Source organism: Jaculus jaculus, chromosome X, assembly GCF_020740685.1.
Source record: "Jaculus jaculus isolate mJacJac1 chromosome X, mJacJac1.mat.Y.cur, whole genome shotgun sequence".
NCBI lineage: Eukaryota > Metazoa > Chordata > Mammalia > Rodentia > Dipodidae > Jaculus > Jaculus jaculus.
In genome coordinates, this window is record NC_059125.1 from 65,381,592 (window position 1) to 65,396,309 (window position 14,718).

The following is a 14,718-nucleotide window of genomic DNA, read 5'->3' on the forward strand; positions in this document are numbered from 1 at the left end:
TTTTTCTTGCACAGTTACTTTTTGAACATCAGAGATCCAGAGAACAAGTGAAAGGCATTGTATGGGAATGGCATTTCCAAAGGAGAGCCAAAGTGAGAAGTTCCCAAGACAGAGCAGAATGGAAAGTTCTCTTTTGGGGCTGAAGGCTAAGTTTAGATATGTTGTGCAGAAAGCTGGGGCTGCAAGACAGGAGCAGAGTCAAGATGATCAAATGGAAAGTGTGTTGTGAAAGGCAAGGTCTCATATGGAATCCATCTCCTTTTGATGTGGGAGAAAGCCATGTATCCAGCGCACCTTCTCTTTTGCATATATGACCTTTTAAAATTTTTTTTTAAATTTATTTGAGAGCGACAGACACAGAGAGAAAGACAGAGGGACAGAGAGAGAATGGGGGCGCCAGGGCTTCCAGCCTCTGCAAACGAACTCCAGACGCGTGCGCCCCCTTGTGCATCTGGCTAACATGGGACCTGGGGAACCGAGCCTCGAACCGGGGTCCTTAGGCTTCACAGGCAAGCGCTTAACTGCTAAGCCATCTCTCCAGCCCTCCTTTTAATTCCACAACCTCTGGGGATTGGTAGGAGAGTTTGCAGTGATTCCTCTTAGAACAGTTCCCCCAGAAGGCAGCTTCCACATCTTCTGTGGCTTGGGGGAAGTGGAGATGAGCACCGAACTGGGACATCATTATCATGGCAGAGATTCCATGAGGAGGATCATGGCATCCAGGACTGGCACCAAAAGCTGTGCTGTTCTGCCATAGCGCTTTATTTACGATAGCAGCACAGCAGCATAGTAAGGGCTGGGTTTCCAGTACATGTGAAATGAGGGACAAGAAGTAGAATTATGGGGGCAAAATTTAGAGCTTAAGCAAGTGAAATATAGGAAGTGGCAGAGGGAGTGGGGCGAAGAGAGATAAAGCAATGAGATAAGAAAGAAAGGGAGAGGGAAGAAAGGAAGGAAGAAGGGGAAGAAAACAGGACATTTGACATTTTGTCTAAGCCATATGGCCTCCTCCTGCATTCTGAGAAGGTTTCCTCACACAGGAATTGTTTACAAAAGTTTCCTTTCTGAACTGGGGAGATGACTCAGTGGATAATGCAAGTGTGAGGACCTGAGTTCAGATTCCTAGCAGCCAAGTGCATGCCAGATAGGGAAGGAATTTGTCTCTAATCCCAGTGCTTGGGAGGCAGAGACTAGGAGCCCTTGGTCCAAGCTGTGAAGTCAGACTAGCTGAAATGGTGAGCTGTGGGTTCAAGTAAGAGACCCTGTGTCAGAAAATATGGTGGAGATCCACCAAGAAGTACACCTGATACCAACGTCTGGCCTCGGGTGCACCAGCACAGAAGTATGCACACACACATGCACATGAGCTGCTCCTAGCTCTCCTGACAAAACAGAGAAGCAGCTTGGATCTCTCTCTGAGGCAGGGCCTACCTCAGGACCGAGAGAGGTGTGAGAAAGCTAGGCTCTGGAATGTTGTGCAAAACTGTTTGATATCCTTGCCTTTCCCTCTAGCATGCGGCTCTAGTAGGGAGCCTCCATGCATATAGGCAAGAAGGGACCTCTCAGGCAATGTTAGGTACCCATGGGAGGAACCCAAATGGAGAGCCGGTGAAACTGCATGGAGGCTGGGTGTAGGCCGACATCCAGGGTGGGGACCTTCTCCAGGGAGCAGAGGAGGTCTTACAGATGGGAGTCATTATGTGTGTCTACAATATTTGCCTGAAAACCACAGGGAGAGCTCAAGCCCTTATGGTGAAGCAGAATTTACCAAGCAGTCCTGCATGCTGCCTTGTTCCCTTTGTTCTTTTATGGTTTTGAAATATTGCCATTGGAAAATGTTCTACATGTGGGTCAAAGAAGGCAAGGTGGAGCTGTCATGGTCCCTACATTCTAAACATCCCCATTGCATGTCAGAGCCAAAGGCATGAATCTGGGGTGCTTAGCAAACTGATGCCATTCCTAGGAACCCAACACATCCATTAAGCATGAGGACCAGGACCCTGGGACCCTGAATCCCTTGTCACATTCTTAGCCCAGAGTCAACCAGACCCACACCAGGTACAGGGATACTGTGGCATTTCTCACTACCTTGGAGAAGACAATGACATTTTGCTCTTGCTGTTTTGCTGCAATTCTCACAGCTTTTAAGGACCAGTATGTCACAATAGGACATAAAAATCCTGAGATGATGGATGTGGTCATGGAGTGTTGGGACTCTTGTGAGCTATAGTGGGGATTATGGTAATCAGAAAACAATCTAGCCCCTCCTCCAAGCCTCATGTCTGGATTTGGGGACATCTTTCTTCCTACTAACCTAGGCACCATGGTTGTCAATCCATAGATCTCTTTTCCATCTCTGCAGCTGTCATTCATTCACTGCATATGAGCCTTCCACAGTGAAATGTTGAAACCAGAATGTTCTCCATCCACAGAACACAGTGCTGTCCCAACTGAGGCACTATTGCTGTAATTCACAGGAGTACCCACCCAGACGTCTAAGTACTATGATGTGTTTTGTGTCCCTAAATCCCTCAACGCCACCTTCACCAAGACACACAACCATTTACACAGGAGGTGGACTTTTCTGTTGACAGGGACTCAATATTGCACAACAAAACCACTGGTGCCTGCTTAGTGCTTGAGATACTGAAGGGGTGAGGACCGGGAGTAGCAGAGCGGACTTGGTTACCATCTATGATTCTCTGGCTCTGCTGTTCTCTGAGCGTGTTGTAACTTCCCTTGGGAAGGAAGCACAGTGGCCAGTTGCCCTTGGACACCTTGGTAAATGGAGGTCTGAGCTGGCTTGTCCTGGTGGGACAGGCAGGTAGGCAGGCAAGCTTGCTAGGGGCAGGAAGAGTGGCAGAGGCTAGCTCCAAGTTCTTGTGTCAAACACCTGGTCACATGTGTCATCACCCTTTGGAACAATGTTCTTAAACTCCCTGACAGACCATAATGCTTTGTGGGCAAACTGGTCCTTCAGAAGTGTTCTCTCTGGAACTGAGAAAAGAGCATGATGCCTTCAGCTGAGTCATTTCCCTTAAGGAAAATACAGGCAAACTCCTATAGCTAGGAGCGACCTCATTAGACCTAGGTATGAGGCCAGCCGGGGCCAAAGACCAATCACACTATAGGAAAATCAGCCCGAACAGGTCCCTGAGTTTTCTCATCCCTGTGAAGGGTGAACCTTTGAGCTGACCACTCTCCAATGCCAGGGTTTTCCTCTGGGTAGGAGTTTTCGGGGAAGGCCATCTTTCCTCATGTAAGAAGCCCATGTCTCAGCTTCAGCTGGATGCAGGGAATTTTAGGGTTTCCACAAGCATTGTATGTATTGGTTGTCTTTAAGGACTCACTGTTCAGAGCTCTTAATCTCATTTTGCTTAAAGATACAGAGGTTCAGTTCCCTCCGTGAATCTTCCTCTTGGTGTCCCTGGCCTAGATTTTCACCACCCCTTCTACAGATGAGAATCTACCCTCCAAGTAATTGTTACATTCTTGTTTCTCCCTTAAACAAGGAGATTTGATTTGTGTCATTGTGTTTCTTCTTCTCCTTCATTCCACCTTGAGTTCTAACCACGCCTCCTTTCTCAGTACCCTGCATTAAGGTACATGACTAAATGACTTATTGAAAGTGCAAGCTCCTATTTTGATGATCCTTTGTTGATGATTATGAAGGGACAAAGCCTTAGCAAAAGACAAACTTTTTCATTAAATGTTAAGCTTTACATTCCCATGTGCATGGCAGTTATATCCTTTCAGTTCCCTATGAACACTATGCTCATGTCAACAATTTCAGAGAGTAGACAGAGAGGCTCTACTTGAGCCCATTGCTGGCCTTATGTTTCTATTGACTGCAGCCTCAGTTATGCTACAGATTCATGATAAAAATTCAGGTTTATCTTTCATGTATCAAATATAGAAGGAAACACAGAGTCAGAAACTCTCTCCCAAGGACTCTGAAGCCTTTAGATGAATATCTTCATGTTTTTTGCAGTAAACATACTTTGTATTCTTATATTTTGGTTTAAATGGCTCATTAAAAACTTTTTATTGAAAACTTCCATAGTTATAGACAATATCCCATGGTAATTCCCTCCCTTTCCCAACTTTCCTCTTTGAAACTCCATTCTCCGTCACATCCCATCCCCCTCTCAATCAGTTTCTCTTTTATTTTGATTTCATTATCTTTTCTTCCTATTATGAGGGTCTTCTGTAGGTAGTGTCAGGTACTGTGAGGTCATGGATATCCAGGCCATTTTTTTTTGTTTGGAGGAGCATGGTTTAAAGAGTCCTACCCTTCCTTTGGCTCCTACATTCTTTCCAATATCTTTTCCTCAATGGACCCTGAACCTTGGAAGGTGTGATAGAGATGTTTCAGTGATGAGTACTCCTTTGTCACTTCTTCTCAGCACTATGATGCCTTTTGAATCATCCCAGAAGTTATTGCCATCTAAAAAGAGAAGCTTCGCTAACCAAAACTTAGAGTAGCATTAATATATAGGTATGAACATTAAGAGAAGTGCTTACCAGGCAGTTTGGTGAGCATAATATATGCATTTACCTAGACACTGGCAGGCATTACACTCCATGGATTCATGACTTCCCCTGTCATAGGCTTTTGACTAGGTTTTCAGTACCAGGCATGTATCCCCTCCTGTGGGTCGGACCTCCAGTCCAATTAGTGAGTTTTTGCTTTCCCCTATAACAGACATGCCACTCTTGCACCCATTGGCTCATTTGGCCCAGCTAGCCAAAATTAAGGCTTGCAGTGTCCACTCTTGTTTATCTCCATTAATGACTTCTTTCCCATAGAGCTGCATGCAGTGTAGCTTTTTCCAGCTTTCTGTCAGCTAGTCAACAAGGAGGAGATTTTCAGCTCAGCTCCAGCAAAATTTCTCAGTGATCTTGCACCAGTAGAGTCTTATCATCTATTCTTGGTGGAAAACTAAGAGACTTGGCAATGGCCTGTAATGTTTTAGGGGCATCAGGGACCTCCTGGCCAACACTCACTGGCAGGTATCACATCCCTGGCACTGAAATTTTTCTAGTAACAATCTGGCTTCTGGGTGTGTCATTGTCCTTAAAAGTCAGTTATCACATGACATATTCATACTGGTGCTGCTTTTTAAAATTTATTTTGAGAGAGAATGATCATGCTAAGGCCTTCAGCAGCTGCAAACCAATGCCAGACGCATATGCCCCCCTTGTGCACATGTGCAACATGGTGTGATTGCATCAATATGTGTCTGGCTACATGGGACCTGGAGATTCAAAGATGAATTATTAGGCTTTTCAGGCAAGCACTTTACCCACTAAGCCATCTCTCTAGTCCCTGGTACTGTTTTTAGCAGTGAGATTTTATTAACTTTTTGTTGTTATTGCTTATTGAAGTAGGGTCTCACTGTAGCCCAGGCTGACATGGAATTCACTATATAGTCTCAGGGTGGCCTCAAACTCATGCCAAACACCATTATTTGATTATGTAAATAGTTATTTATTTATTCATGAGAGAGAGTGAGGGAGATTGGGCACACTGGGGCTTCCAGCCACTGCAAACAAACTCCAGATGCTTGTGCCACCTTGTGCATCTGGCCTACATGGGTACTGTGGAATCAAACCTGAGTCCTTAAGGCTCTGAAGGCAGGTGCCTTAACCACTACACAACCTCTGCACTCCAATTTTATTTATTTAGTTATTGTTTTTTGATGTAGGGTCTCATTGTAGCCCAGGCTGACCTGGAATTCACTATGTAGTCTCAGGGTGGCCTTGAACTCACAGTGATCCTCCTACCTCTGCCACACAAGTGGTGGGTTAAAGGTGTTTGCTACCATGCCCAGCTCCTGCTTTTTATCATAAAGATTTTATTTATTTATTTATTTTGCATGGGGAGTACATGTGGTAGTCAGAAGACAAAGTGTTTGTGCTTTTTGTTTCATCATGAAACAGAATCTCTTACCACTACAAATGAATGCAAGTCTTGCTGGCCTGGGGGCATTAGATTATCTTTCACTTTGCCTCCCCTTGTTATAGGTGTGTTGGGATCACAGACACATGGATCTTTACATAGGTGCTAAGGAAGTGAATTTGGGTTGGCAGACTTTGCAAGCAAGCACCTTTAACATTTGAGCCATCTTCCTAGCCCCTTACTTTTTATTTATATTTAATTAATTTATTTATTTGAGAGAGAGGGAGGCAGGTAGAGAGGGATAGAAAATGAGAACATGTGCCAGGGCCTCTTTACACTGCAAATGATCACTAGGTGCATGTTTCACCTTGTGCATCTGGCTTTACGTGGGTTCTGGGGAATCAAACCTGGGTCCTTTGGCATTGTTGGCAAGCACCTTACCCACTAATCAATCTCTCCAGCCCCCTTTACTTTTTATTTATTTATTGAGGTTCAGATAGAGAGAATGGGAGCATCAGACCTCTAGCCCCTGCAAATGGACTCCAAAAATATGCACCATCCCATCTGGCTTATATGGGTACTGGGGAATTTAACCTGGGTCCTTAAGCTTCGCAGGCAAGCTCCTTAACTGCTAAGCCATCTCTCTAGCCCTACTTTATTTATTTATTTGTTTTTATTTATTTTTAATTTTTTAATTTATTTGAGAGCAACAGACATAGAGAGAAGAGGGAGATTGAGAATGGGCACGTCAGGGCCTCCAGCCACTGCAAACGAACTCCAGATGCGTGCGCCCTTTGTGCATCTGGCTAACGTGGGTCCTGGGGAATTGAGCCTTGAACCGGGGTCCTTAGGCTTCACAGGCAAGTGCTTAACCACTAAGCCATCTCTCCAGCCCTATTTATTTTTATTTTTAATTATTTTGGTTTTTCGAGGTAAGGTCTCACTGTATCCCAGGCTGAATTAGAATGTACTATGTAGTCCAAAGTTGGCTTCAAATTCACAGTGATCCTCCTACCTCTGCCTCTGGAGTGCTGGGATTAAAGGTGCATGCCACCGTGCCCAGATAGGCCTTGAACTTTCTGTCTAGCCTCCTGAGTAGCTGGGATTACAGGCCTATGTAAATGGACTCATTTTATATAAGTTTCAGTTTCATACATTTTCATTCAAGTATATAATTTTATATAGTACTCACTTTCATTCAAGTATATAACTGTTTTCCCCATAACCCTCCATTACCTTTTCCTCTTCTAACTCTCCCACTAGTCCCTTTCATTCTAGTTGTCAGTTTCAATTTTACTGTCATGTCATAAACAGGCCCATATTATTTTATGCATCATTATAAAATGTAGGATCAACAATTGTGCCAGAGTCTGACTTCATTCACCTAAAATGTTAACATCCAGTTGTAGAAAAATGAAATTACATTCTCTCACTCTTTTTCACAAAAAAAAAAACAACCCAAATGCATGGGCTGGAAAGATGGCTTAGTGGTTAAGGGGCTTGCCTGTGAAGCCTAAGGACCCTGGTTAAATTCCCCAGTACCCATGTAAATCAGGTGTGCAATGTGGAAATTGTGTCTGGAGTTCATTTGCAGTGGCTGGAGGCCCTGACATGCCCATTCTCTCTATATATATGCCTCTTCTGCTCTCTCACAAATGAATAAATAAATAAAATATTTAAAAAATCAAATTCAAATGCATCAAAAATCTTAATCTTAAATCTCTGAAACTGATATTGGGATAAAGGCATAGCCAAGGATGCAAGTAACTCAGGAAATAATACAAACAATGAACAAATGGGATTTCATGAAATTAAAAACCTTCTGCACAGAAAAGGCTCTGTTAAATGAATAAAGTGGGGAAAAATTCTGTGCTACTACACATCTGACAGAGAATAAAAATTAGACTGTAATTCTTGAATCAAACTTAGTCTTTGGGAAACTCTCAAAGGTCATCATTTTGAGGATACTCTAGAGAATGAATGCTCCTAGAAGTAAGCGTACCAGACCACAGTGATGGGTCTTGATGTCACATTTGAGTTTTAAAGCTTTGGACTGGGAAACAACAGGATTTTTTTGTGGGGGGTGGTGGTCCTATTTTTTCCCTGACTTGCTTTGCACTCAGAATCCTTTTACCTCAGCTTCTTTGGTGCTGACTTTATATGCATGGGTTTATGTGGTCAATAGAAATACCACTTTTAAAAAATACATTTTTGGGGGCTGGAGAGATGGCTTAGTGGTTAAGCGCTTGCCTGTGAAGCTAAGGACCCCGGTTCAAGGCTCGATTCCCCAGGACCCACGTTAGCCAGATGCACAAGGGGGCACATGCATCTGGAGTTCATTTACAGTGGCTGGAGGCCATGGAGCGCCCATTCTCTCTCTCTCTCTCTCTCTCTCTCTCTCTATCACTCTCAAATAAAAAAATAAAAATTTTAATTTTTTAAAAAATATATATTTATTAATTTATTTGAGAGAGAGAGAATGGGCACACCAGGGCTCCTAGTTGCTGCAAACGAACTCCAGCTGTATGTGCCCCATTGTACATCTGCTTTACACGGGTCCTGGGGAATCAAACCTATGTCCTTTGGCTTTGCAAATGCCTTAACCACTAAGACATCTCTCCAGGCAATGGAAGTACCACTTTTAACCAACATGCTTTTAGTTTAGTTCTGACTAGTGGCAAAAGAAAGGGTCTTGAGATACACAGTATGTGAAATATTTTAAAGTAGAGGGATGCTTACAAAAGGCCATTCCAAAAAAAAAAAAAAAAAACCCCACAATCTTTCTCATTGTAAGAACAAAACTTTAGTGTATGATACCAATTTGGTATAATTATAATTTTTAGTGCTTGTCAATTTTTAGCTGGAAAAGAGGAAACTGGTTCTTATGTTATTTCCATCATTACTTTTGATATGGCACCCCTATTTTTGATTGGCCAGTTAATTTCTATGACAGGCCTGCTCAAATTCTTTGCTACATTTCTGTTGTTGATTGTTCTTATATGTGTTTCTTGACATGATTCACCAGAGTTTTCTGTATGCTGCAAGCATATCTGGTATAGTTGAAGATCATTTATATTGGTTATTTTCTCATTGCTGCAACAAAATACCTGACAAAAGTAACTTAAGGAAGAGCTTATTTTGACTCACACTTGGAGGGCACAATCCATCATGATGGGGAGGTATGGTCGCACAATCTTGAGGCAGCTGGTCACATTGTGTGCATGGTTAGGAAGGACTGATGAATGCTGGTGCTCAGCTAGCTTTCTCCTTTTGAATTCAGTCCAAAACCTCAGTCCATGGAATGGTGCTATTGATAGGGTGGGTCTTCCCTCCTTAGTTTCCCTAATCTAGAATATTCCTTAATGTCATGCCTAGATAGTTGTCTCATAGGGGATTCCAGATCCAATCACATTAACAATATCAGTTAACCACAACAAGTCCACTCCTTGTCAACTGAACATCCAAATATTTCACTTTCAAGGCACAACCTTCTCGATTCCATGACCAATTGGCTCACAGCTATTATGTAATGCAAAATGCATTCTGCACAACTTCACTGAGACACAGGCAATTTAGCTGTAATCCACTGTTATATCAATAATAATGGAACACAGTAAATATTCCCATCTCAAAAGGAAGAAATGGGACAAAGCAAAGAAATGTCAGACCAAAGCAAGAATAAAAGCCATCAAGACAAAATCAAATCCTGCAGCTCTGTGTCCAGCATCTGGGGCACATGATGGAACCATCTGCAATACAAAGGACTTGGGTAGCCCTGCATCTCCAGCTCTGCTGACAGCAGTGCATGTAACTTCTATATTGAGTGAGCTACACTCTGTAAATGAAGCTTTTCTTAGGGGCTGTCACATGGTCCTGGCATCTTCAACATTCTGGGGTCTCCATTGCAATTATGAATTCAAATTTACAGGTGCATGAACAGACTTCTCAGTGCCTCTTTGCAAGGATACCAACCCAGTCATACATTGTCTAACTTTAGCAGTGCTCTGAAACCATGTTGCTATACTCCATGATCCCTTAATTGTATATCTTTCATGCCTGTAAAAGCAATATCACATGATCAACATTGCCAAGTTCTGCTGCCAGCTTGAAATGTAGCCTGACTCCTTAGGATCACAGTTGTATTGGTCTCTGTGTGCCTTCCAGAGTAACAACTTCTCTTGATGGTTATTTTTTGTTTGTTTTGTTTGTGTTTGTGAGATAGGTCTCATTCTAGCCCAGGCCTCTAAATCACAGCAAAACTTCTACCTTGGCCTCCTGAGGGCTGGGATTAAAGACATGTGCCCCTGCACCCTGCTTGGTGGTTATTTTCAAGTGTGGAATCTCTCCAGGGGCATTCTTAGTTTAGGGTCTCTCCTTTCAAATATATTAGGATTTTCACAAGATGGAGCCTTTGACGAGTGAGGCCTTGTCCTCAGAACACCTTTATGATTGTCCCAGTCAGAGTACTTGTTTTCTCTTTATCATTGCTAATCTCCTTCACAATTACAGCTTCCAGGGCTGGACAGTGGAGCAGATGAGAAACACTTCACATACATGGGTGAGGCCTGGAGTTCAGACATACAGCACCAACAAGTACTAGGTGGGTGTGGCAATCTGCCTGTATTCTCAGTGGTATGAACTGGAGACAAGGGATCCTGGTAGGAAATTGGCCAGCTGGAATAGCTGGATTGAGTTGTGTGTTCAACTGAGAGACCCTATTTCAGTAAATAAATAATGATAGAGTAAGTAAATAATGATAGAGGAAGACCCTGGATATCAACCTCTGGCCTCCCAATGCACATGCACATACATGCATGCATGTGACCATACATTTGTGGTCACACAATACTCCCACACATATATACCCACATGTCCTCCCCCACATACACATGAAAAACATTCTGCCAAACAAATTGGTACAAATTGAATTTAGTCCCATGTAGATTCTCAGATCCTGGACAGAAGGCAGCCAGATTCTTTGTTGTTGTTGTTTTTCGAGGTAGGGTTTCACTGTAACTCAGACTGACTTGGAATTCACTACGTAGTCTTAGGGTGGCCTTGAACTCATAGCAGTCCTCCTACTTTTGCCTCCTGAGTGCTGGGATTAAAGGTGTGTGCCACCACACCCAGCCAGATTGTTTGTGGTAACATCATGTGAACTGCCCCCAGCTCCATTCCTGATAGAATCCTTGTTCCCCTCTTAAACATCATGAGCCAGACTTCCACTGCCCATGTTGATCTAGTCCTTCTGATCTTCCAAACTGCCAGGAGAAGGTCCCATTAAACTTTCCTGTGAGCAATCTAGGGGTATTCTAGCTCAAATTCCCAATATTTCTCCCACTAACTAATTCTTCCCACATTACTCCTATAAACCAGTTCCAAAGGCTCCCAAACCACACAAGTTAATCACAGCAATGGCCTTACTTCTTGGCTACAAATTTCTTTAATAGTTACTTTTATCATTACTGTGATAAAATACCTGACAACAGCAACATAAGGAAAGAAAGGGCTTATTTTGAATCTAGTTTGAGGATATATAGTCCATTATGGTGAGGCAGTCATGATGGCAGGAAGTTGTGCAGCTGATCTTACTGTGTCCACAGTCAGCAAGGAGAGAAAGATGAATGCTGGTGCTCAGTTACTTTTCTCTCTTTTTTTTAAAATTTTTTAAAATTTATTTATTTGAGAGCGACAGACACAGAGAGAAAGACAGATACAGGGAGAGAGAGAGAATGGGCGCGCCAGGGCTTCCAGCCTCTGCAAACGAACTCCAGACGCGTGCGCCCCCTTGTGCATCTGGCTAACGTGGGACCTGGGGAACTGAGCCTCGAACTGAGGTCCTTAGGCTTCACAGGCAAGCACTTAACCGCTAAGCCATCTCTCCAGCCCTACTTTTCTCTTTTTTTAAAAATTATTTTTAGTTATTTATTTATCTGCAAGTAGAGAGAGAGAGAGAGAGAGAGAGAGAGAGAGAGAGAGAGAGAGAATTGGTGCACCAGGTTCTCCAGCCACTGCAAACAGATGCATGTGCCACTTTGTGCATCTGGCTTATGTGGGCACTGGAAAATTGAACTTGGGTTATTAGCTTTTGCAGTCAAGCACCTCAATGGTACCTTAATGGATAAGCCATCTCTCCAGCCCAGTTTTCTGTTATTTTTTTAAAAAATATTTTTTGTTCATTTATTTATTTATTTGAAAGTGACAGAGAGAGAGGGAGAGAAAGAGACAGATAGGGAATGGGCGCGCCAGGGCTTCCAGCCACTGCAAACGAACTCCAGACGCGTGTGCCCCCTTGTGCATCTGGCTAACGTGGGACCTGGGGAACCGAGCCTTGAACCGGGGTCCTTAGGCTTCACAGGCAAGCGCTTAACCGCTAAGCCATCTCTCCAGCCCTTTCTGTTCTTTTTATTCAGTGAAGAGCCCAGTCCATGGAGTGGTACCACCAACAGTTAAGGTGAATATGTCCACCTCATTAGATTACCCTAATCTAAAACTTCCTCACAGCCTTGTTCAACAATTTGTCTCTTAGGTAATTCTAGGTCCATTCAGGTTGACAATGAGATGAACCATAGCACTATATTTTTTTTCCTAGCTATTCATCACTACCTATGTCTTAACTCTTCTTTTGAGGATGATTTTCACTTGGAGGTGACATCCTAGCTGCTGTAATACTCTACACAGCCTATAAGGCTGGCTAGATTTATTCCAGTTTTCTGGGGCAGAAATCAAAGGTCAAAGGAGGTTTGGGTTGTGTCCTCAGATTCTAACATGACATTGTGATCTATGTGCACATGCCCTAAGATGCTATGAAATGAGTTGGACCCATGGCAGGCTGGATATCAACAGTAAGTCCTCTTCACATCTATCTCTTCCCAGAAGCAGGGAATAAAGCACATAGCATAAACTTCCTCCTTAAACTGCCTGTGGTGGTGAATATTTGTCACCTTATTGAGGCAGGACTATTGTGAGTTAATGTTTGCCCTGGGTTACATAGTGAAATGAAGGCTGCTGTAAGATACACGATGAGGTTCTATCTTAAGAAAATAACAATTACAAACCAAAAGAAAAAAAAACCCAAAATACCAGAGCTGGCCAACAAATACATCATCAATGACAAACATATCCCAACTCATTATTAGTTTTTTTTTTTTTAACTAACCAGGTCCCCCACACCCTCATGAAAGTGTGTCAAGTACAAACCCCACATGACAAGATATAGCAGAAATGGCAGGAGAATGTGGGTCTGCTGCAAAGGGTATTGTGATGAGGGTAAGGAGACCTGTGAGCCAAGGCCAAAGTTCTCATAACTTGTGACTGTCACATACACACACGAGTTGATAGAAGAAGACATCAGGTACTGTGGTGGTTTGAATAGATGGCCCCCAATGCATTCAGTTTTTAATTTGTTTGTAGTTTGCATATGCAGCGACATGGCTGGATGCAGTGTCACCGGGTGGATCTTAAAGTGTGGTGGAGGGTTTCAGATTTCAATCTAAAGATATGCAAAGTGTGCCTAGCTGGAGTTCCTGAAGTGTGCTGTGGCTTTTGGCCTTAGGCTTTTCCTTCTCTATGCGTGCTTGGTCCTGTGAAGTCAGGCAACTTCTGCTATTAATGGAACTTCCCCTGGATCTTTAAGCTTCAATAAATAGCCCTTCCTCCATAACTGTGCCTGGTCTGGAAGTTCATCTCAGCGAACCTGAAGCTGTCTGTTACAGGTAACCTTGTCTATCTCTCTTCCACCCTGTTTCTCTGAGATAAGGGCTCTGACTTAACCTGGAACTCACTGTGTTTTTTTGTTTTTTGTTTTTTGCTTGAGTGGCTGACCTGTAGAGGTCCTAGAGATCCTCCTGTCTCCATTGCCCTCAGAGCTGATGTTACAGGCAGGCATAGCTACATCTGGATTTTTACATTGGTGCTGGGGATAAAATCCAGGTCCTTACTCTTGCCCACTAAATTCTCTTTCACCTTGAGCTAGCTCTCCACCTCTAAAGTTAACAACTCTTGTACACTGTTGTTAGAAGCAACTAAAAAAATTAGCATGTATATGTCTCAGAAAAATTAGAATTAGTATTACCATGAATATCAGCAATAACTTTTTTCTGAAAATAATCAAGGAAATTAAATCATCTCCAAGAGAAAGCTGGAGTCTCATATTCACTGAAGCTTTACAATAGCTGAGCAGGGGCAGTATCTATCATTGGATGAATAGGTAAAGAATATAGCTTGAATGTCACACATGCCTGTAATCCCAGCTACGTGGAAGGCTGAATTAGGATAATTGCAACTTCAAGCTTGTTTAAAAGCAGCATGGGACAACTTAGGAAGATTTGGTCTCAAAAGTATAAAAAAAAAAAAAATTTAAAGGGCTGGCCATATAGCTTGGCAATAAAATGATTAATAGCAAATGCAAGGTTCTATATTCATTCTATAGTACTACTAAACCCCCCTTCCTTGAGGAGCAAGCAGCATTGCCTCAAGAAGGAGGATGGGGCCAGGTGTGGTGGCGAACGCCCTGAATTCCAGCCCTTGGGAGGCAGAGGTAGGAGGATTGAGGTGAGTTTAAGGCCACCCGGAAACTACATAGTGAATTCCAGGTTAGCCTGAGATAAAGCAAGACCCTACCTCAAAACAAAGAATGAGGATGGGGGGACTTCCAGGGCTAAGGTCCCTGCTCCCCAACACCTACTACCACCAAAGCGGACACCCCAGTGCATCTGAGGTTGGTGTCAGTGTGGAATATGAAACAAATACGAAGAAGCAAAATTAGTGAAGGATGGCCATCTTTATTCCAGGCTCATTAGACAAGATTCTCGGGT

At 43.0% G+C, this 14,718-nt stretch overlaps 1 protein-coding gene across 4 annotated transcripts in view; it reads left to right on the forward strand.

The window, feature by feature from the left end:
- Dmrtc1b (DMRT like family C1B) overlaps positions 1-14,718 on the forward strand; it is a 41,701-nt gene that overhangs the window by 14,613 nt on the left and 12,370 nt on the right. The window contains exon 1 of one of the 4 annotated variants that reach the window (XM_045139823.1): positions 13,597-13,617. The exons of 2 other annotated variants lie outside the window; for them this stretch is intronic. The gene's annotated coding sequence lies outside the window, so the exon portion shown is untranslated. Of the gene's footprint in view, positions 1-13,596; positions 13,618-14,718 lie in introns of those variants that run through there. One more of the 4 variants, XM_045139822.1, reaches the window with a different exon arrangement.